Below are 22,472 nucleotides of genomic sequence, written 5' to 3'. Positions count from 1 at the left end.
GTGTAAGGCAGAACCTCATGTACTTTGCAGAGCTTACAAATATTATATTTTGGTTTTTTGTGGGTTTTTCGGGCTATGTGGCCATGTTCTAGCAGATTTTATTTCTGATGTTTCGCCAGCATCTGTGGCTGGCATCTTCAGAGAATGCTTTGCCTGGAAAAATTGGGTGTATATATACTGTGTGAACCAATTTTTCCAGGCAAAGCATTCTCTGAAGATGCCAGCCACAGATGCTGGTGAAACATCAGAAAGAAACTCTGCTAGAACATGGTCACATAGGTCGAAAAACCCTCAAAAAACTATGGATGCCGGCCATGAAAGCCTTCGACTTTACATTATATTTTGGACTACACACCAAAATCCTTCACCTGTGGCCATGCTGGCCAAAAGCTTCTGAAAGTTATAGTCCATACAAGTTAATTATTTCTAAGATCTTGGTTCTGTTCAGTGCTCAGTTTATGCACAAACTAGGAAAGTGACAGCTCAAGAGGACTGCTTGTGTGTGTGTGTCTCTACCTATATATACACACACACACACACACAGAGGGAGGGAGGGATTGTTATACACATTTTTGGTAATTCTGTGGGAAATCTTAAACTTGACATTCCTTACAGTTTTGGTTTGTCTTAAAATGGCCACGATTGTCTTCAAAATGCAGTTTGTTTTTTTAAACTTTCATCAAGAGCTGCTGCCAACCCAAGAGCTACTCCTTTCATCTGAATTATAATTCTACATAGAGATCTTTTTGGTAGCAGTTCCACATTTACAGAGCTGTCTTCTTAGATTTTACCTTGCTCTTGTTTCCTTTCAGAAAAGTTCTAAAGATATCTTTGTCTTTCTACTCTTGATTTAGTTGTGGTTGAATTATTCCTCTTATTTCAGTACTGATACCATTCATGATCAGGTTAGGATAGCATTTTATTGTTTTGTACTGTTACATAGCTCAGCCTACTAATCAGATTTTATGGCATTTTCATGTGGTCTGAGCAATTTTTGTGGTTTATAAATTGCTTTTGGAGACTTTTTTGAGTTCTGAACTGCAACATAGGAAGCTTAAAATCAACAAACATATGGACTTGCTGGGTTCTAACAGTTTCATAACAAATTCTCAAAAACAATGAATTATCTCTTTTTTTCTAATCTAGTTTAATACAAGAGAGAAAAACTATTAAAAATCAATTATATTATCAATCAAGTTGTAAATTTATCAAGAAAAGCAGAAACTTAATATTTATTGCTTAACCAGTGATGTACTTAAGTCAGAATTTTAGTGTTAACTCAATTCCAGAATTAAGTTAGTAATTAAGTGATAAACTAATAGAGAGACAGTGCAAATGAATAAAAAAGTTTTACATTTCTTAACTTGTTCTTTACCTAAAGCCTAGTTCTCTTGGGTTTTTGAAAAACAATTTCTTGCTTTTTGTTAGTCCCTCAGGAAAGGAGAATTAAAATGTTTAGTTCATAAGCTTGTCTTCCAGTGTTTTACACTGGTCACAAAGTAGACATTCTCCATCTGTCCCAGAAAACTCTGCTTTGAAGCTCTCAGCCTGAGATTTCAGGAGGAGTATAACCCCATGTAGCACAGGCAGAGTTCCTATTCCTGGATCATGCTGGGATCCACGTGGGAATCTAGTTAAGTCAATGGTTCTAAAACACTTACAGGTATTTGACATCAGTTCCCAGCATCCTTGACTACTGAAGCCCAAAATGTCTGGAGGACCAAAGTTTGAGAACTATTTCAGTGATGGTAAACGATGAGAATGTAAAGGAGGGGGGAAAGGAAAGCAAGAAAGAAATTGTAGGTGGAGCGGAGAAGTAAGATTTCCAAAAATTCATGTGACTGTTTCCTTTTCTCTCAAACTCCTAACAGGGATGGGCAAAGTCAGTAAAATCATGAAAGGCATGCTACTCTTTATTCACATAAGACTTTCAGTGCAGGCATTTCACTTAAATTTAAATGACACTTTAATACAAACTAAATTGTTGAATGTTTCCCTTTCCAATGTAAATGCAACTGAAATGGATTTTTTTTGGTAGCTCATTAGCAATTAACTAAATGCATTCACCCTTCCTTACTAACTGTCTTATCTCTGCTTTGGACTTCTCACATGCAGAGGGCAAGCCCAAGATCAGCCAGCATTGCTGCACTGCACAAGATGTTGCCGTCTGTGCCCTTTGTTTTTAACCAGCTGCACCTGCTACATTAGAGGTAGTACAATCCCAGCCTTCTTGGCAGATTACAACAGGGCTACCAGCTGGGTGTAGCAAGATGACTGGCATCCTGAGAAATAGCAGCAAAGCCAAAAGGGTAATCCATTGCTGCTGTCCTACCATTCTCTCCCATCTCCAGTCTTCCAGTTTTTACTTAAAACTGCAGGAAACTTCATGCAAAGAGGCTGAAAGTGAACATTAAAGAAGAGCCGTACAAGAGGGAAGGGTAACCCATCTGGTCCGTGAGACATGTGACTGAACACTTTAAGGGTTACGGCAACCCACCCGGGAACAGCCTGCAGCCTGCACTGTTGTTTTTGAAGCAGCTGAGCACCACCTGCTCAGCTTTGGGAAACGACAAGGGAAGTCAAGCAGAAAGATTGTGCTAAAGTCTGTGGGAATTTGCAACCAAGCCCACCCCTCCTCCCTCCCCCCTCACCACCCTCCCACCGGCCAAAAAACAAAAACAAAAACAGCCACTTAAAAACATTAGTGCAAATAAAAAAAGCATTACTAAGAATTCTGTATGGTGTGAAATGGGGGAAAGTCAATGGGGGGGGGTGACACCAACCTTAGTGATGCCACTGCTCCCAACATCTCTAGCCTGAGGCAACTGCTTCTCTACCATTAATGGCAGGGCTGGCCCTGCAGAAAATGTGGTTTCTAATGCTGAATCTCAGTGTCACCTCCTCCTCATCAGTCATTCCTATTTGTCTGTAAAGCTTAGAAAAGTAACTTTTTTAGACTACAACTCTCAGAATTTCCATGCTGGCTTGGGGGTACTGGGAGTTATAGTCCAAAAAGTAACTTCTCCAATCCCTGGCATGGTTCAAGAAATGAAGCAACTAGGTAAGGGGAGGCAGGTCTGGGTCAAGAGTTGCTGTTCTGTTCAGATAGTCATATTTTTGTCCAGAATCTAGAAATCCCATTTCATGTCTATTCAGGTCTAGATATGCTAGTTTTAAAACCACACATCAGGCAAAAATGAAATTAGGTTATCTCTGGTAAAGATGGGTTGAGACCCCTTCCTCTCTTTTTTTGCCTACAGATTTGAACAAAGCCACTTAGCATTTACTTTTGAAAATGAACGTAGTAATAGTAGTAACACAATCTTACATCAAATTATCCATAGTTCCACTGTACACTCAAGCATATTATTATTCCAATCTATTGAAGTTGTTTATATGGCCTTATAACTTCAACACAGCATTTCTTCCATGCAGTGCACCCAGTAAGTTATGTCATTAAACATTTTCTTGCATGTCGTTATTCTAAAATTAAACAAAACAGACCTTTGCTAATTAATCTTTTGCCTCTCCATCAACCTCTTCTAATTTTAATAATTCCTGTAAAAAAATTTCAGTGTAAATGCCAGCTGCCAGAACATTATCATCCATTATTTTAATGATGGCGCATCTTTGGCTTCCAATTATCATTAACTACAGTTCCAGCAACCACTAACAAATTTGCACTAAGATTATGACATTTGATGTTCAGAGAGTTAAATTAAAGTTTTCAAATATTGGAAAGAAATGTGAATATACAGTACATTATATTATATAATTTTAAAAAAACCCAAATACCTGTAAGGATAAAACAAGCTAGGGAGGAGAAATCAGAATACAGTATATGTTTCAGTGGCGGTTAGAGCAAAGACTTATTTTAATGGGGGGTAGGAGGTATAGTATACATTACAAGGACTGGTATCTTCTTTCCTTTCCTTTGTTTTTGTTTGTTTGTTTGTTTTAAATTTGTTATAATCTGCATATGTATGTTGGTTTTTAATTTTTGAAAACTAGTAGTAAACATTACACTGAATTAAAAAAAAACTTTCCCAAATTTTGCTATCTATTCCAACACAAGATACATTGTCATTTGTTTAACTGTCACTTCCACCAAATGCTTGGCTCCTACCTTCCTCCAAGCACGAAACAATGAAAACAGGAAAGGGAATAATGTTGTTGGACTAAAGGGGAGAGGCCAATCTTGTATTAATAAACTATTCTGCTTTAGCTGCCAGAATACTATTGTACTGTACTCCTGTTCAATTCATTAGCTTGATATAGGTGTCTGTGTATAACAGTGTTCCATTCTATACCTGTATATTTGTCTCATAACTTTATGTTTTGCAGGTTGTTTGAAAAAGTGGGGCAAGTAGTTATAAAAAAGTTCCCTTTGCTAACCTCTGTTGGAAAATTTACCACATAATGTGTATTTCCCATTGGATTGAAATTAGAGTTCGAAAAAGTTACTCACTTGGACAATTCCCAGAATCCCTAGCAAAAAAATTGCCAGTTGCTCTGCTAGGTGGGGCATTCTGGGAGTTACAGTCAAAAATAGTTTTAAAAAAAACCCACCAAAATTTCTGCTGAAGCATGGTAATTTCATATGCCTGACAAACATCATAGTCAAGGCTGAAAGAGTTAAAGATGTGAAATGACTCATCTATGTTAGCATTATTGTCAGTCTAAGCATATCTAACGGCAAACCTCGCTACACTAAGCTTGGCTCCTATGCTACCTGGTGTGATACAACGTAAAAGTCTCACCAAGCAGACACACATTCTGCACCGCCCTTCATCTCCTACGCAGAAGTTTCAGTTCTGCAGAAGAGACCAGCTGTGCATGACAATTCACACTGCAGAAACTAGCAAGCCACATCTCTGGAGAAAATGCACAAGAAGGGGCAAGTCTGCACAGGAGTTCAAGATCAGGTCTCCAGATGTCAGCAATGATAGTGCCTGTCAAATCCTAATTTTGCTCCATAGACTAAGCAGTGAAAGAGTGGGCATTTTTCCTTGCTGTGTACAACAAGATTCACTCACTGATAAAGCCTGAAAATCTGGTTCTTAGTTATCAGAAAGCAAAGGCACAGGTGTATTTGCTGATATAGCACATTAGTACCATATAAAAGAGCAGATGTAACTGTGCCAGTGCTCTGCAGCAGAGTTGGAAATTTTTACTCATGAGAGAATATAAATTTCAGAATCTCGCAGTCAGCATTGTCAGTGTACTATGTTCTGCTCTGCAATCACTAGCATTGTGTCCCTGTCTCTCCAGATAGTGATGAGCTTGCTAAAGGAATCTGCATTAAAGTCCCCCAAAACAGATTTTAAAATATCTCAGTTTTCTGACTGCATAAATCCTATGAATTAGGGATTTCCACTGCAGAGCACCCATTCTCAGATACTGTTGTTCAGTATATCAGACCAACAATCCAGTTAATATAGTCAAATTTCCTCTAGCCAATCTTACTGTTGGTACAAAACTATCTTTTGATTAGACTGCTCTGTACCAGATTGATTTTCACACTACAATGAGGCTGTGGAAAAAGTTACTCACCTTAACCTAGTCACAGTTCCTATGAAGAAGTATCTTAGATTCAGTTCTCGTTTAAAACAAAAACAAAAAATAGCACTTATTTGCTTAATCTGTTTTTTGCAAAAGGTGAACCCATCCAACCATTTGCTCAAGAGGAAATAGCCACCAACACAGATACTACTGTGGCTGTGCCTGATGAGCATCTGCTTTGCACTAAAGTAGACCTCTCCACCAACGCACCCTCCAAATGTTCTGGATTACACCTCCCATCACCACAACCACAGGCCATGCTGACCCAGGCTCATGACAATTCTAGTCCAAGAATATCTGTAGGCTGCCTCTGTGCTAAAGGTCCCTCCATGTGGATGATTTTCCCAATCAGAGAAGGGAAAAAGTTTTCTTTGGCTGAATGTCCAAGGACATACATGGTCTAACTTGGGAGTATCAGGGTCAATATAAAGGAAAGCATATTCCCTACAATTAACCTGAAATTAATCAATTTTTCCTCTCCAAATAGAATTTCCTCAGTTACATGCCTCAGAAATCAGGCTTGCAAATTAAACCATGTTTTCCCCCCAAATCAATGCAAAATAAATGCAAGATACACAGATGAGGAAAATCACTTGTCATGATAAACTGATGTTTTTCAACACCCAGGGGAGCACCACATTAAAAAAATGCTTGATGAACTAGTGGTTTAATTATCACCATGCATCCTTCCCCAACACAAACGTTCACAATGATGGAGGTATGCACTGCCAATATACATCTAAGCATACAACAGGAGACAAGCAGGGACCAAACTAAGGTTTCACAGCAGGAAACAGGACAAGAAAAATCAGCTGGAGAGACTGTACACCTGACAAGTACTCCCTCCTACTTCACTTCCTGAGTCAATACAAAGCAGGAACACACTCATGCCATTTCCTAGGCTGCTGCCCACAGCAGAAATAAAGCTTTAACTTCCATGGCTCAATGCTATTGAATTCTGGGATTTGTAGTTTGGTGAGGCACCAGAGCTCTGTGTCAGGGATGACTAAACAGCTCACAAAATTACAAACCCCAGAATTCCATAGCACTGAATCATGACATTTAAAGCAGTGTCAAACTGCTTTATTTCTGGATATACCCATAGAGTGACACACTCCTCAGTTTTGCAAAGCCAAATTCTAGTTTAGCCATGAACATCATGGCTGCAAGCTATAGGAAAAGACTTTATTGCCTGAGTGCTCAAAGTAGTTCAGCCAGGTGATGTAGAACAGACACACATAAAAAACTTCATTTCCCCATGAATCAAGTGAACTGCAACTCTATGCAAGCAGAACACAGGCAGTGCCTATAGTTGTGTGTTCAATGTCAAATTCACTCCTGGGCAACTATTTTGGAGCAATACCCAGCCCTACAAAGTGTGCATAAGTCATGTTCTGTTTCAGCCACCTGTGATGTCAAGTCTGGCATTCCATCTCCATTCACATGTAGCTACTGAGGAAATATCCAGAGCTAGGAGAGGTACTATTACTATTCTGCAAACAGAAGCTCATCTCCAGGCAAAACCTTATTCTACATCTCAAAGGCCAGTTCTGTTATAATGCTTGTCAAAGCCCCTTCTTCCAGCATCCCTGTGTACATCTATAGATGTATGGCCAGCACACATACAGTTGGATGTGCACTAGGCTCCTTTCAACAAGATGTTCATGTTGCATATGAAGATATCAAATATGTATTATCCTATTATTTCTTACGGTAGATTGTACGCCATAGGCAGGTTTACTCTTATATATTTGTTTGTATGTACAGTGCTGTGCAAATCTACAGCGCTATATAAATAAAGAATAATAATAATAATAATAAAGAAGAAGCTTTATCACATCAAGTACAAGTTATGCAGCAGAATTATGCTTCCCATTTATGTGACAATGCTTCTGAATGCCCAAACAGGAATGACATCTAAAGTGAATGGCTGTGAACCTCAATCACTGCAGCCACCCCAACTGAGCATCCATTATGCTTTTAGTACATAGGAAGCTGCCTTACTCTGAGTCAGAACAATGGTCCATTTAGCTCATCATACCAGTGTTTCCCAAGCTCAGGTCACCACATGATGCTGGACTTCCAATCCCAGAAGCCCCACCAGGCATGGCTAATAGTCAGAGATTATGGGAACTATAGTCCCACAATATCTCAGGAACCAACTTTGGGAATCACTGGTTAGTTACTCATAGTGGCTCTCTGACATTTCAGATAGAGGTCTTTCCCAGTCCTACTTTCCCAGACTGGGAAAGATGGCAAGGACTAAAGATGAACCTGTCGCATGCAAAGCATGTGCTCTTCCACTGAGCTATAGCCCTTACTCTCAGCAGCCTAGGAGCAAGTGAAATAAGGAATGTCATGTACGATACTGGTAAATGGTCACAGTTCTAGGTATCCAGTAAAATATTATTTGTGCTACATATTTCTACTCAAACACATAATGAGATACAGCTTTAGCTCTCCTAGACTTGGAATGTAGCTCAGCTTTAGTTCAAAGGCTGGACATTTTCTCCTGCAAACAATGCAAGACGCACTATGTATTTTGTTATGTACAAATCCATGGTAATGCAGCTAATGAGCCCTGACCTGTACAGCTTTACAATCCAGGCTGAACATCCTACCCTGCCAATCAGATTTCAGCACAGATAAATCTCCCATGATTGACCTTAAAATGGAAAAAAAAAATACATGGATACTAATGTTATTGGCCTTCTGGCCGGGCTACTGAAAATCAATAACAAGGCTCCAATTACTCCCAGCTGTTCTATCAGCAATGGACTCACCACATTTGATGGTGAAATTACTTATATGCTTATTTTTGAAAAGTGAATACCTTTGAGAGAAAAGGCTAGGAAGCAAGAAAACAATGCAAAAGAGTGTAAACTCTCCCCACAGCATTACCCATGCATGGTTTTGAAGCCACTATCAAAGGAGTACACATATAGAACTTGCTTTGTGGTGAAGCAATATGTCCTAGCATTCACTCCCAAAAAAAGAAGAGAAGTGGAAGCAGCCCATCTGAAGACTTGGGCGCATTACAGACCGCCGTATTGCGGCGGTCTGCTGCCACCACCGCTTACACCATCCGGGAGCCGCAGCCTTTAAACGGCGCAGCTCCCGGACGCTGCCGAGGAGGAGCGCGGAAATCACGCTCCTTCTCAGGCCCCGGAGGAGGCTCCGCAAAGCACAAGGGGCGCATTTGCGGCGTCATTTCCGGGGCGACACATGCGGACGCAACGCGTCCAGCACGTAAAGATGGCGGCGCCCGTGTGTATAGGGCACCGCCATCTTTACGCCCCATCACATGCTAGGGGTGAGGCAGGTATGGACGCTAGGTCCTCGGCCAACCCCTAGCACGTGACGGGGGCGTATTAAAGGGACGTCTATAACGCGCCATAGATCCAAAAGACACTGCAGAAATAATTCAGTTTGAGCCCGCATTAACTGCAGTGGCTCAGGGAATTCTGGAAACTGTAGTTTTGTGAGACATTTAGCTTTCTTTGTCAGAGAGCTCTGGGACCACAATAAACTACAATTCCTAGGATTCCCTAGCACTGAGCCAGGGCAGTTAAACGTGTCTCAGACTGGATGATTTCTGCAGTGTGTTTTGGACCATGAGTCTGCTGTTGGTTGCTGGGCCATTTTGGACAAAATAAACTGGCACTGAAGTACAAGGCTACTGCAGTTCCAAGTGCGAAACAATTTCACAATCTGATCTGAATTATTTTTGACTGTTTATAAAGGAAAGGTCTTTTTGGAAAAAGCCTGATGCAGGGTTGAACAACTGCACCAGGTCCAATGCTCAGTTTTCTGAGCTTCTGGGTGGCCATATACAGTTGGCCCTTCTTATACACGGATTTTTTATACATGGTTTCAAGCATCCACGGTTTGAAAATGTTCCAAAAAAGTATAAATTTCAAATATCAAACCTTGATTTTCCATTTTTTATAAGGGACACCATTTTGCTATGTCATTATATTTAATGGGACTTGAGCATCCACAGATTTTGTTATCCACAGGGGATCTTGGAAACAAACCCCAGCGTATAACAAGGGTTCACTGTATACTACTCAACACACACACATAAATTCAAAATCAGAAGTGGCCAGAAGTCTAGCTTTGCAAATGGATATCTTCTGATGTTATTTGGTGCATGAGGGAATGAAATAACCTATTTAAAAGGTGAAATGCCATTCCTGGAGAAGCAATTTACTGTCCTTTGGAGGCAAGAAAAACATGGTCCAGGGAGTATAGAGGGGTCAACGCTTACAGTAATAGCCTTGGGAGACTAAGTGCTGCTTTAAAGGCTGTACTTTGCAGCCTATGTGTGTATGCGCCTTCAAATTGCCTGTCAACTTATGGCAACTCATGAATTTCATAGGGTTTTCTTAGACAAGGAATACTCAGAGGTGGTTTTCTGAATTCCTTCCTCTGAAATACAGCCTACAGAATCTGGTATTTATTGGAGGTCTCACTGCCTCTTATGTCCTTTTTCCATCAATGCATTAAATAGACTGTGAGAGCCAGTGTGGCGTACTAGTTTGAGTGTTGGACTAGGACTCTGGAGACCAGGGTTTGAATTCTGGCTTGGCCACAAAACGCCACTGGATGAGCTTGGGCAAGTCACACACTCTCAGCCTCAGAGGATGGCAATGGCAAACCCACTGAAGAAACTTGCCCAAAAAAACCCATGATAGGATTACCATAAGTTGGAAACAACCTGAAGGCACACAATAACTATTAAATATGCATGCCCACCCCACCCCAAAAAACAGTGTAATAATGTCCTTTTTAATTGCCTTTTTGGTTAGTAAAATGAAGGGGGTAGAAAACAAGGCTAGATTAGGTGGCATACAAGGAAATGAACCTCCCACAGCCTCCCTGCCTGCTCCAAAAAAGGCATCCCTCTTTATTTAGTAGGTCAAGGCTCCCCTCCTCCTCCCTGAAGAGAAAAACAGGAATACCCCTCTCATTAAGGGTCTGCTTTCCTGCTCATCATTTCAACCAGGATTATAGTAAGATCCCTATAAATTACATATAAACCAGTCTGCATACAGAAATCATAAGCTCCTTATGGTTTTTCTAAATGCAAGAGCCAGGCTTTTAACAAAAATACAGATTCCTGATGCAGAGCAATTTAAAAACAACAGACAAAGAAATAAGGATGCTAACTGTGCGGATGCCCTTGGCAACCAACATCCCAGGGGATGAGATTTCTTTGCATCCAGACATTTTGCAGAAACCAAAGCTCATGCCCTTGAGAACGAAGGGGACCAAATGCTCTCTAGGAACAGAGCCCCCTTCCCCTTGACTTCTTACTCAAATGTAGGGGATTCTTGTCCATTCAATGTGGTGTAATGGTTTGAGCGTTGCACTATAGCTCTGGAGACTAGGGTGCAATTCCCAGCTTGGCCATAGAAACCCACTGGGTGACCTTGGGCAAGTCACATTCTCTCAGCCTCAGGGGAAGGCCATGGCGAACCTCCTCTGAGACAACTTTACCAAGAAAACCTCATGACAGGTTTGCTTTAGGGTGGCCATAAGTCAGAAATGACATGAAGTCACACAACAACAACAGACCTCAGATTTCTTTGGTGGTGGAAGGACACTTGTGCCTGTCTGTAGTGTTACAACTTTCCCAAAAGTGCTAACCAGAAATTATCTCCTGCCCAACCAGCTTGGGAAAAAATTAGCAAAAGAGTGATGTTGTTGTCCATATCTGAGGTATTGGATGGTTCCTCTCCTCCACTCTACAATCACACATCCCTTTTTTGTGATCTCCTCCCTGCATTATTTTTAAACTCTGTGTGTGTGTGTAGGTATATAGGTTTAAAAATTGCTTTAAATACATATACACACACAGTCACACACCCCTTTTTATGATCTCCTCTCTGCATTATTTTTAAACTATATATATATGTGTGTGTGTGTGTGTGTGTGTGTGTGTGTGTAATATATATGCTACACTATCTCTCTCTATATATATATATATTCTTTAATTGTATTAATTTTATATTAAATATATATTAATACAGACACATATTGTTTAAAATATGTTGTTTTAAAAATAATGCAAATAGGAGATCAGAAAAAAGGGGTGTGTGATTTAGAGGTGGGGGGAGACCATTCAACCCCTCAGAGATGGACAACATTATCAGTCTTTTGTTAAACTTTTGGGCTGGTTGGGCCTGAGGTATGCATACACACACATATATGCACCCTTCCCTTTTCTTTCTCTCTCTCTTTGCTCAAGCCAAAGAGGAAAAAAACCCTCTGCCCCAGGAAAAAGGTTAAAGCCCAAGCCAGCTTTAAACCCTAAGAAAAAGACAAATGGGAAGACAGGGGAGTAGAGGCCTTGCACCCTTTGGAAAGGCTCTCCTTGGCTGGGCTGAGCCTTGCCTACCTGCCACCTGCTTTGGGTGCCTTTCCTTCTGCCTCCTCTACCCAAGCCTTCTTCCAAGGCTGGGGCTGCATGGAAAGAGGCACCCAGCCTCCCTTCTTCCCTTCCAGATTTCCATGTTCCAAAGGAGGAAAATAGGTTGGGGGCCTCTTCCCATTGTAAGGGGGGGGGGGGACACACCAGGTGTCCTCCTTTTCCCGGACCTGTCCTACACATTTCCACCTTCTGCCCAGGAGGGATCCCCAAAGGTCCTCCATTTTAACAGAGTTAAGAGGCAGGAACTGACATTTCTATTGGAGGGGTTTTGAGCTTTGATTGGGTCATGTCCTCCATTTTGCAGGGCCTTGTCCTCCTGTGGGACATCTGGTCACCCTGGAGGTACACTTTGGCAAAGGAGAAAAAAAGGCTCACACAACATGAGGGGGAGGTTTCAATACACACACACACACACACACATATATATACTGTATGTATGTGTATATATATATATATATATATACACACACACACTGTATATATACTGTATATATATATATATATACTGTATATATACACACATATATGTATGTATATATACACACACACACATATATATATATAAGTATATGTATATATATACACACACACGCACAAAAACATAGGCCTGTTACAGACTGCCAAAATAAAGCTGCTTCGGGTCTCTTTGGAGGTACTGTATGCTGTTTAAATGATGCATGCATCCTAAGAATCCGGAAGCTGCACCAAAGCTACACTCCAGCGCTTAGGAATAGAGTGTGGCTTTGGTGCGACCTCCGGACTCTTAGGACCCTTAAATCATTTAAATAGCATATCACCAAAGAGATCCGAAGCAGCTTTATTTTGGCAGTCTGTAACAGGCCATAGACACACACATATATACATATGCACAAACACATATGTGTGTGTATATATATATATATATAGAGAGAGAGAGAGACAGATACACACACATATTTGTATATTTATACACACACATATATACACACACACATATATATTTATATACACATACACACACACATATACACATACATATATATATATATATATATACACACAGAGACACATATACATACACACACACACATATATACACACACAGAGACAGATAGGCATAGATATACACACACATACGCACACACACACATACACATTTGGGGGGTCAATTTCACTCTCTAATTCCCCCCCCCAAAAAAAAGATTCTTCTTAGCTCGTTTCCCAGCCAGCAGCCCATCCCACTCAGTGTCTTCTTCCTACCTGGTCTCTTTTTGCAGAGCAATTTCCTGGTCTTCTGGGTTGCAACAGTTTCCAAGGGTGATATGCTTTTGCCTGCCTTTCTCTCTGTCTCTCTTGCTGCCACAATGCTTCCTCCTCCTTTGCTAATTCCAAAGTGGGTGATCTCCTGGTGCTAATCCTGGTGCATCTGGCATTAAAAAAAATCCCCTTCCACCACCATCAGCCCCCAGCAGCAGCTGCTAGAGGAAGGAGGGCTCTCGGAAAAGGAGCTGGTGAATCCAAGGGCCGAGCTGCAAATCAGCCCCTGAGCAGCAAATGCAAGCAGGCTCTGTGTGACTGGGAGAGTGTGCAACCCTGGCCAGACAATAGAGAAGGGAAGGGGAATTTTTAAAGGAGAGGCGCCCTCTTGTGGACATTTTGGGTATAGCCTCAATGAATCCTACTTTTTCAAGAGGCAACTTTGGTCCAAAGCACACTGCAGAAATAATTCCACTTTGAGACCACTTTCACTGCCCTGGCTCAGTGCTAGGGAACCCTGGGGACTGTAGAGACATTTAGCCTTCTCTGTCAGAGAGCTCTGGGGCCACAATCAACTACCGTTCCCAGGATTCCCTAGTACTGAGCCAAGGCAGTTAAAGTGGTCTCAGACTGGATTATTTCTGCATTGGGCCTTTTAAAGCTGCTTGCTGGACAGTAGGTGAGCCAGGGAAGCGGACAGATATGCAAACTAACTCGGTTTTATACTGGAAAACATACAGGGGTAGCCATGTTGGCCATTTAGTAAATTCAAACAAAAATCCACCAAATAAAAACCCACCTTTATTGGCCAACTGAAATGCACAATATACTTGCAACAATGTTGGTTGGCCAATAAAGGTATCACTGTTTGGTGGATTTTTGTTCGGTTTAATTCTGTTTTTCCTAAATCCTTCGGCTTCTCTCTCTTCCCGATCTGGATGATGCCTCCCTAGCTCACCTGTCTCTCCTGCAGCAAAAATAATGAAATTAGACATTGCACAAAAATGTATACAACTTCCTACAAAAGAGACAAAACTTCCATCCCTGAGTATACTAAAGCTTTCAGAGAAGCACTAGAGAAGGCAGCACAAGATTTATGGGCATTTCTCTCCCACACATTGCTTTCCTCCTTTTTCATACTCTTGCTTGGAGATCCACATCTGCTGGAAACAGAGTTTTATTTTGATGCTGTATTGCAGATGCGAATCAGATGTGTCACAGGCAGCTCCCCTCCAACTGTGCTACAAAACTGTTGGATGTCCTTGGCTGCATCCACACTGCAGAAATGATCTGGTTTTGATCCCTAACTGCCATGGCTCAATGTTGTGGAGTTCTGTGGATTGTAGTTTTGTGGGACATTTAGCCTTCTCTGTCAGAGAGCTCTGGTGCCACAACAAACAACAATTCCATAGCATTGAGGCATGGCAGTTAAAGTGGTGTGAAACTGGACTATTGCTGCAGTGCAGATTCAGCCAAGGGCACACAAGTTTTGCAGCACAGTTGGAGGGGAGATGCCTTTGACACATTTGATTTGCACTGCATATGCAGCTCTTGTTTAGAAGAGAGTTGCTTGATCCAACACAAAGATTTTGCTGGTAGAATTAAAAGACATAACTGTGTTTAGTCTGGAAAAGCAGTCTGAAATAGACCTTGTAGCACCTTTGAGACTGAAAGATGCTTTCTAGACTTGTGACTATTTCTACCGCATGCACCTCAGGAAGTAGGCTCAGATCCAGGAAAACTCATGCTACCAGCTTCTTTCTTTCAGTTACTCTCAAAGGCGTTACAAGATCCCTTTGCATAAATATTTTGCTGTGTATTTATAATTCACACAAAATAAAGCAAGAAAGACTTATTTCCCCTTTCCCCCTTTGTTGCTGTTGTTTCCTCTTGTCTCTTTTGGTTTCTCTTCTGTGAAGCATCCTCACAAGCTTTTCATTGAAGTCTTGCCAGAGCAGGCTTGAGACAGGATCCACAGGTATTCCCTGGAAATCAGAGCTGAAATGAATGGGAGCTAATTAAATTCACAGGCAGGTTGTCTATTTGCTCAACTTTTTTTTTTTTTATTAACAATGAAACATGACAAGAATAGTAAGATAAACATCAATAAGGCAATCTGTAATTGATCAGATACTGCAATTTTTCCATCAGGTGCCTGGCAGCATCTGTTGTGTATTTTCTCTCCTAATATATTGAATAAAGGGATGCAATTTTTTTAATGGCTGAGACTGATCCAGTTTCTCAATGAATGCAATGTTCTATAACTCCCTGTTGAGAGAAAGCTCTACATAGTTTTGCATTGTGTTCTTATTTCAAGTCTTGATGCCACCTGCATGAAGTCAAGCAGTGATTTAGGTGTTATGTTCTTGTTTTCTTTACTATAGACACTAACAAAGCCAATATTCTCTAGTGATGGAGAAACTTCAGCTTCCTTAACTGTTGGCCATGCTGGATGAGACCGACAGAAGAGGAAAGCCAACAGCATCAGGAAGGCCACATGTTCCCCTAAATGCAGTACAGTGGGCCTTTGTTATCTGCTGGGGTTTGGTACCAAGACCCCTGTGGATACCCAAATCCGTGGATGATCAAGTCCTGTTAAATACAATAGTGTAGTAAAATTGTGTTTCTTATATAAAATAGAAAAATCAAGGTTTGCTTTGGGGATTTATAAACATATAATATTTTCAAACTGTGAACTGTGGCTGGCTGAATCTGTGGATAAAGAATCCATGGAAATGGAGGGCTGACTATATGTCTCAATGTGCCTAATGTGCCAGGGACTGGGACTGGGACTTATGTTGGCTATGATTCTTTCTTTCTTTCTTTCTTTCTTTCTTTCTTTACTGGAAACTTGCTAGGGTGCAACAGCCAATGGCTCAAGGACTGGCACCAGTTTGAGGAGCACTACCCTAGTCTACGCATGCACATTTTATCTGCAATTTCTAATAATTCCATTAGATGCTGTGGTTATCTGCATAGCCGCTACATATGGTAGCCCTCCCACAACTTCTCCAACAAAATTAGCTTATTTCATGATTAGCATGATTTTCAGAAGTGCTTCTTATGCTTCCTGATGTGGTGGAGGAGCAAGTTGTTTCCCCCCAACTTATTTATATCCATGGAAGAAAGATTCCCAGTGCCATCCCTGTTGTCAAGGACAGCTAAGGTAAAAGGAGTTTATGTGAGTATGTACCTTCAGGCCACTTATCGACATATGGCGAACCCTTGAATCTCAAAGGGTTTTCTTAGGCAAGGAATACTTAGAAGTGTTTTTGCTTGTCCCTTCCTATGAAATATGGCTTACAGCATTTGGTATTCTCCCATCCAAGTACTAACCACAGCTGACCTTGCTTAGCTACCAATATCAGTTCTGAAATAATTACCTATGGATCTCTCATCCATAGCTTGTCTTTGAACCTTGCATTAATGTCGACAATTGGTGGAATTCTTTGCCCTCCATCTTTTTTTTGTTTCTCTTTTGTGCACTTTCAATTGTGTACATCCATTTTAAAATAATATCAGAGCTTCTCCTCCTGGTTTTAGACAAGCCAAGAAAACTAAGAATAGACAGGCTAAGAAAAGCTACAGCAGTTTGCTCCTGCTTGAGCCTACAAGGAAGGGCAAGATTTTAACGTCTCTCCTCCCACCATTATCTGAGAGCAAATCTACGTTTTCACCTTGAACTCAGTTTGCAGCAACTGAAGTAAGTTGAAGACAAAGGAGGAAGAGGAGAGGGAAATCAGGACATTTTCAAAGCTGCTGGAAAAAAGTGGGATAACAGAAGATTAGTCAGAACTGTCCCTGCCAAATCAAAAAAGCTGGAGGGTATGATGCCATAACCTTATGTAACGCACCCTCATCCTGAGTCTGCCCCATCTTATAAAGCACTCTTGCAGTAGAATCCCAAAACTCCCTGTCTGTCTACTCTGAGGGTGCATCTACACTGTAAAAATAATGCAGTTTGACACCACTTTAACTGCCATGGCTCCATCCTACTGAATCCTGGCATTTGTAGTTTTGTGAGGCACCCGGACTCTTTCACAGAGAAGACTAAAGACCTGGTAAAACTACAGATCCCAAGATGCCATAGGATGGAGCTACAGCATTTAAAGTGGTGTCAAACTGCATTATTTCTGCAGTGTAGATGCAGTTCTTTCCTCTGCTCCTGTTATGTCTCCCTTTGTCTCTTCCCTTCAGCAGTTGCACCTGAGGCCCTGATGTGCTGCTAGGCAACCGTCTACCTGGCTGCTCCTCCACTGCATCCTTTTATTAAATTAAAGGGGCTGGAGCCAGAGTGGTGATCAGTGGCACCCTATACAAGTCTGTTTAACCTATTTTTTGGTAATTGTTTCAACCTGTTTATACTGATTTTACTTGTATACAACCTTGAGATATTATGATATAGGGCAGGCCAGAAATATTTTAATAAATAAATATTTGAATTTTAAAATAATAATAATAATAAAGTTTTTTTATCTATACTGTATAAAACAATTTATAAAAGCCAAAAAAAATGTCTGTACTTGCCCACAAAGAACAGCAAAGAGGAAGTCAGCCTAGCCTTCTTAGGAAGAGAGTTCCAGAGCCTGAGAGCAGACCTTGTTCCAGAAACAGAATAATTAAAATGGAAATGGAAAAGCCTATTGAGGGAAGGAGCCCCAGTGTGCTTGTAACCAAGGGCCCATTTACTTTGCTGATCTCACTCTTGGGCCACCTGAGGTTGCTGTCACTCTAGCAGCTGACAGATGGGCCGGCTGTGATGGGCGCATGGGAGAGCACATCCCTCATGATCTAGACAATCCCTTCCTTTCTTTGAAGTGATGCTTAAGGGCATGGGACTATTTTGTTTTTATTTTTAATGGAAACCCCTGTATTCATGTGATCCTAAACACACACAATGGTCTATGCAGTTTGATGCCACTTTAACTGCCATAGCTCAGTGCTACTGAATTCGGTAATTTGTAATTCTATGACATATTTAGCATTTGCCAGCAAAGTGTTCAGGTGCCACAACAAAGTACAAATCCCAGGATTCCACAGCACTGAGAGTTAAAACGGTGTCAAATTGCATTATTTCTGTCATGCAAATTGTTGCTGTGTGCCTCCACACAACAATAACCAGGAGGGAATCAAACCCTGATCTCCAGGATTGTAGTCCAGCTCTCAACCCGCTACATTAGCTCTCTAATGCAGATTAGACCCATGTTCACTGATTAAAGTGGTGTGTCTGAATAATTTTTGTTGTCCCCCCTAAATAAGTGTTTGAGATAAGATGGCAATAATAATATGACACACGTTTCCCTTTCTCACTTCATTGCCGACCTTCCTTTCCAAGTTGTTTCTGTTATTTCAGTGGAGATTAATACACAGCTATTACTTTCTTCTGCTCCAGTCTCTATCCCTGGAAGTACAGAATGGCTGTCTGATATGTGAAGGAAAATTCAGCCCTGGAACAAAGTAGCTCTGCTCCACTGCTTAACGGCCAGAAGAAGAGACATAGGCCCCATACAGATAGGCCAAAATAAAGCTGCTTCGGGTCACTTTGGAGGTATGCTGTTTAAATGATGCATGTGTCCTAAGAATCCGGAAGCCATGCCAAAGCCATACTCCTAAGGACTGGAGCGTGGCTTTGGTGTGGCTTCCCGACTCTTAGTACGCATGCATCATTTAAACAGCATACTCCAAAGTGACCCGAAGCAGCTTTATTTTGACCTGTCTGTACGGGGCCATAGTTGTATTCCAGAGCAGAATGATATTTTCCCTATTTCCCTCTTCATTTTTAACACATAGCTGAGCAGCCTGCACAAGTAACTGATATAAACACACATCTGCATACTGCCTATTAAGTATTGAGGCACCCACATCATTTTGGGGAGACGTTTCATTACCTTCAGTAGACCCTAACTTCAAGTAGACTTCAACATGTGATATCTCAGACCAGCACATAAGAATAAGGTAGTGCAGAGCTGCACCCCAAAATAAATTTTGTTGTGTTGTTGTGTGCCTTCAAGTTGTTTCTGATTTATGGCAACCCTAAGGCAAACCTGTCACAGGTTTTCTTGGGAAGTTTTGTCCAGAGGGAGTTTGCCATTGCCCTTCTCTTAGTCTGAGAGAATGTGACTTGCCCAGTGGTTTATATGGCCAGGAAGGGATTTGAACCCTGATGTCCAGAATCCTAGTCCAATGCTCAACACCACTATACCATGCTGGCTCTGTCAAATAAGCTTTAGTTCAAACCAAATCATATACCTTGGCCATTTTGAGACTGTTTCTTTCCAAGTACATGGCTCAAAGCTGCTTTTTGTGTGTGTGTAAGTCACCAAACATATTAAGTAAGGGACAGTGACCCAGCAACCAACAGCAGACTCATGGTCCAAAACACATTGCAAAAATCATCCAGTTTGAGACCACTTCAACTGCCCTGGCTCAGTGCTAGGGAATCTTGGAAATTGTAGTTTATTTTGGCACCAGAGCTGACAGAAAAGGCTAAATGTCTCACAAAACCACAGTTCCCAGGATTCCCTAGCACTGAGCCAGAGCAGTTAAAACGGTCTCAAACTGGATTATTTCTGCTGTGTGTTTTCGGCCTCATGACTAATAGAATCCCTGGAATTACTCCTTAATTATTGCTTACAGATCTTCTCATTAGCACCCAATTACATTTTGTGATGTGTGATCTTTATAACCTTGACTAAACAGCAGTGCAGTTTAAATTGCCAGAACAAACATGGTATCTATTACTAAAATGGGACTGCCACCAGGGCTCCATATGGATGAACTGGTGGGAACATTGCGGGAGAAAACAAAGACAGCTATAACATAAACGATCGTTGGGAAAGTGGGAGTTGTAGTTCAAGACAAACAGGTCTGGGAAAGGCTGGTTTAAAGCCTGTACTTGTCTCTGATGTGTTTTCAGAGGCTATGTTTCCACTTCAGATAGAAACCTTAGATCTCAGGCCAAGAAAGCCACCCAGTCTGCAGGTGAAACCTGACCTCTCGTGGAGAATGATAAAAATTACTGCCATTAAGCATTAAGGTTTACTATAATCCTGGGGTGGCCAAACTTCCAGATGTTTCAGAGCCACAAGACATAAACAAACATTACACACATGTTGTTATTATTAGATGCACATTTTGCTACAAAAAGGTTATAATAAATATTAAGAAATGCAGGGTTGGTGCAGTAACTCATGCTATCATCCCCCCATGCTGCTGGCTAACACATACCCCAGCCACCTTCTTTTGCCAACCAGGTCACCTCTGCCATCGGGGCAGTTCCATTCCATCTGGGTCTGGCACGGATGCTTTCCCAGCAGCTGTGCCAGACTCAGAAGGCACAGCACTCCTACCAGTGGCCTCTGATGGGTATGGTGCTTCTGCCACCAGCAGTCTATTTTGTTTCTGGTGCAAATGCTGGGTGAGCGAGAAAGGGAAGTGATACTCTTTCTTACTCACCCAGCATCCACATCAGACCCAGAGGGGGCTGCTGGGTAGCAACAGCACCCCATCCACACCAGTGGCCACAACCAATGGGTAACAGAAACATCCTGGCTAATAAAGTGGGCGGCCGGGGGTTGACTTGGGACAGATGTGAGCAACCACCCCACCAGTGTTAACCGCCCCTCTGAGCAGTCATCTGCTGCAATACGCATCCCTTGCACCCTCCTAATTATGCCTTTGAGATAATAATATTTATTAATGTCCAGCCCACCCTCCCCAACCATGGACCATGGATTTAAGCATCTACAGATGGCACATGAGTGCAGCTGTGGCAGAGTGGCCATGTGCACACACACCACCATTGAAAACTATGGGACTTAAGGTCCTGAAGTGTAATACAAAAAGGGCTTCAGCCATCTACAAGCCACACACTAATAATAATAATAATAATAATAATAATAATAATAATAATAATAATAAGATTTATATATATGCCGCCCAATCACTGGGAATCTGGGTGGCTTACAACAGAGGGGATAATAGACAGTTCCCTGCCCTCAGGCCTACAATCTAAAAAGACACGACACAAAAGGAGAAGGGGATGGTGAGGGGGGGATCAAGTCCAGCATTCTTCTCTCCCTCTGAGGCCTGGACCAAGGCAGATGGACTGGAGGGAGGGCTCTTCTTCTTTAGGCTATCCCTGAAGGAGTTGGGCCTGCCTGGTTAACTCCCTCATAGGCCGGAAGATGACAGTTATGGAGGGAGGAGCCTCTTCCTTCAGGCTAGCCCTGATGGAGCTGGGCCTGCCTGGTCATCTCCCTCGCAGTATATGTCAAAGAGTGGCATGTGGTTTGAGAACTGTGGTTTGGCCACCCTGCTATAATCCTATACTGTACATACTTAGTAAGTAGGACCTGTTGTATCAGGTCCTTCTGCAACAAAATGCTGCAGCATAAAGTGTTCCCTTTTCAGAACACAGCTCTGAATACAGTACTTATTTTTTGAACTTCAGTTCCCAGCCCCCCATAGTCAGTGTGTGCCATGGAAGCTGGAGGATCCTTGGAGTTGTAGGCTCTGAAAAAACTTTTCCAAATTCTTGTTCAGTGTTTTAGTTGTTCCAATCCAAATCCTGTTTTTCTGCCTCCACTGCGATGATATTCCATAGGAAGCATGGGATGTCTACGGGACCCCGCTCTCAATATCTTGTACTTTTGCAAACATCAGGATCCCCACAGCCTGCTGATCTACCTCCCTTTTGCGTGCATGTGGTCTTAGTTAATCTACAAAAGCAACAGCACTCACAGTCTGAATACTAAAAACAGATGATTAATTTCCTTGTTCTTTTCATCCACACTGGCCCTGATCTCTTTTGACAGATGCAGTGCAACATGAAAGTCACATTCAGAATCCAAAGATTTCTCCCACTTTTGTTGTTGTTAGTTGCCCTCCAGTCAGCCCTCCATTTCCACTCATGGAGACCCTGTGGATGAGACATCGCCAAGAATCCCTATCCTCCACTGCTTGCCCAGATCCTGCAAGGATTATTGTTTTTTCTAGTGATCCATGCCTTCTCATTATGTGGCCAAAGTACAACAGTCTCAACTTGATCATCTTAGCTTCCAAGGAAAGCCCTGGTCTGTTCTGTTAAAAAACTCATTGGTTTAATGTGAAGTCTAAGGCTTTCATGGCCGTCATCCATACTTTTTTGGGGGTATTTTGGGCTATGTGGCCATGTTCTAGAAGAGTTTATTCCTGATGTTTCGCTGGCGCATACACACACACACTGTGTGACCCTGGG

General features: G+C 41.7%; 1 protein-coding gene across 1 annotated transcript in view; it reads right to left on the bottom strand.

Annotated features, from left to right (window-relative positions):
- Positions 1–13,553, bottom strand: part of PIK3C2B (phosphatidylinositol-4-phosphate 3-kinase catalytic subunit type 2 beta) — a 132,219-nt gene extending 118,666 nt beyond the window's left edge. The window contains exon 1 of the mRNA XM_042464570.1: positions 13,238–13,553. The gene's annotated coding sequence lies outside the window, so the exon portion shown is untranslated. The remainder of the gene's footprint in view (positions 1–13,237) is intronic.
- Positions 13,554–22,472: the final 8,919 nt, after the last annotated feature.

The sequence above is a fragment of the Sceloporus undulatus genome, chromosome 4 (assembly GCF_019175285.1).
Source record: "Sceloporus undulatus isolate JIND9_A2432 ecotype Alabama chromosome 4, SceUnd_v1.1, whole genome shotgun sequence".
Classification (NCBI taxonomy): domain Eukaryota; kingdom Metazoa; phylum Chordata; class Lepidosauria; order Squamata; family Phrynosomatidae; genus Sceloporus; species Sceloporus undulatus.
Note: the sequence above shows the minus strand (reverse complement) of the source record. Positions and strands in the feature narration are given on the sequence as shown.